We start from the raw sequence: 2,479 nt of genomic DNA on the forward strand, positions 1-2,479 counted from the left end.
TTCAGCTCAAGTCATGATCTCAGGGTCTTTGGATGGAGCCCTGCATTGGGCTCCAACATCACCAGGGAGTCTGCTTGTCCCTTTTCCTCTGCACCCTCCCCTGCTTGTTCTCTCTCCCTCTCAAATAATTAAAAACTTAAAAAAAAAAAAGTCACTTCAAAATGATAAAAGGTTCAATACACCTAATAATATGATCTCAAAAGTAAATAAAATACTGGAAAAGTCATAAGAGAAATAAATTTATAATCATAGTGGTAATTACTCTCTTCTTTCAGTAATTACTGGAAAAAGAAAATTTTACTTTAGATAAATTTTAAAAACATTCTTAACAGAACATCATCACTATATTATAGAACTCTATGTTCAACAACCATAAACGTCACATTTTCTAGCACACATGAGGAAGACAATTCAAAATAACATAAATCAAAATAACAGAAAAGGAACACTTACTACTAGGATAATGCTGATACATATATATATATATATATATATATACAAGAAAAACATGAGAAATGAAAATTACAGAACAATCTCACTTAATAGCATATATAAAACCTAGAGCACCCAAACCAAAACCACATTAAAAGAACATTGAGCTCTTTTGGTCTCTGGCTGCTTGAAGCTCAGCCGCCATCATGAACAACACAGTAACTATCCAGACCAGGAAGTTCATGACCAACCGATTACTTTAGCTCAAATGGTCATTGGTGTCCTTCATCCTGGAAAGGCAACAGTACCTAAGACAGAAATTTGGGAAAAACTAGCCAAAATGTACAAGACCACACCAGATGTCATATTTGTATTTGGATTCAGAACCCATTTTGGTGGTGGCAAGACAACTGGCTTTGGCATAATTTATGATTCCTTGGATTATGCAAAGAAAAATGAACCCAAACATAGACTTGCAAGACATTGTCTGTATGAGAAGAAAAAAGACCTCAAGAAAACAGTGAAAAGAATGCAAGAACAGAATGAAGAAAGTCAGGGGGACTGCAAAAGCCAATGCTGGTGCTGGCAAAAAGAAGGAGTAAAGATGCTTCAGTGGTTTTATGTGTGGGATTGTGCAGATTTTTCATGAGAGGATTAATATATTAAGAATGTTAATATAAAAAAAAGAATATTGAATCATGACCAAATTATGCAAACATAATTTAACAAAAGAAAATTAGTTAATGTCTTTTAGTATTAACTAATGTTTGAATATCAATCTAATTTTATTTTTTTTATGATATCAGTTTTGTTTTGATTATTGTTTTTGTTTGTTGTCCTTTTTTCTTCTCTGATAATGTCTGATTTTTATTGTTGCTTGTTTTTTTTTTTTTTTAAGATTTTATTTGTTTATTTATTTGTCAGAGAGAAAGAGAGAGCATAAGCAGGCAGAGTGGCAGGCAGAGGCAGAGAGAAGCAGGCTGAGCAAGGAACCCTATGTGGGACTTGATCCTAGGACTCTGGAATCATGATCCAAGCCAAGGTAGACGCTTAACCAGCTGAGTCACCCAAGCACCCAGTGTTTCCTTTTCTTTATCCTTATGTCCTAAAAATTCTCATAATGTGTCTGGATCAGTTTATTTTTCTTTTACTTACTCTGCTTTAAGTATTAGTATATTTTATTGACGCCTGTAAGACTTCTGTTGTTCCAGTCCTCTCTCCTACTGGAAACCCTCCAATGGCTTCCACCTCACCTGAATAACTTCCATAGACCACAAGCCCTCCCCTGGATCACTCAGCTCTAGCGCACTAACCTCCTACTCTGAAAGAATTTGTCAGATAGCTCAGAGAGTAAGAGAGAAATTACAGAACAGCTCTCTAGTAGTACAACTACTGGAGGGAACGGAGTACAGGCTTAGGTAGCCAATAGGAAAGCCACCGACCTAGTCTTAGAAAAATACCCACCCCTCAAAAATCCCCAAGAAAGTAAAATGTAAAAATAAAACTGAAACAGATAAGAGTTATCCAAGCAGAAAGAAATTTCAAGTAGAAGGACTATCCTGTGTAAATGAGAGTGGTGAGGTGGGCTGTGTTGTGTCTGTGGCATTACAAGTCACTAAGTAGGGCAAGAGTTAGAGCAGAGAGATAAATGGGAGATAAAGCTAGAGATGCAAGCCTGGGCCAAAAATAAAGAATTTTCACATCATTTTAATGAGTCAAACCTAAAACAGCCACAGCAAAATGATGCAGTCATTGAAGTGTTTCAAGCACTGGGGTCACACAGCTAAAGTTGAAATTGAGTGACCACTCTGACTACAGTGTGGAAACCTCCTGAAGGGGAGCCAGCCTGAGGCAGAGATACCAGATAGGAGGCCGTTGACATAATTCAGGTCATATGTAATTACAGGTAAAATAATTCAGAGGAAATGAGAGAGGGAGAAAGAGAGAGACAGGTGGAAAGACAGAGAGGAAGGAGGGGCAGAGGGAAAGAGAGATCTGAGAAGTTTAACGACATAGTGGTGATTAAGTCTTGACAACTGATCGGAAC

At 37.1% G+C, this 2,479-nt stretch overlaps 1 pseudogene; it reads left to right on the top strand.

Annotated features, from left to right (window-relative positions):
* The first annotated feature begins 600 nt into the window (after positions 1 to 600).
* Positions 601 to 1,081, top strand: LOC131819127 (small ribosomal subunit protein eS24-like; annotated as a pseudogene).
* Positions 1,082 to 2,479: the final 1,398 nt, after the last annotated feature.

This window comes from Mustela lutreola, chromosome 1, assembly GCF_030435805.1.
Source record: "Mustela lutreola isolate mMusLut2 chromosome 1, mMusLut2.pri, whole genome shotgun sequence".
Classification (NCBI taxonomy): Eukaryota; Metazoa; Chordata; class Mammalia; order Carnivora; family Mustelidae; genus Mustela; species Mustela lutreola.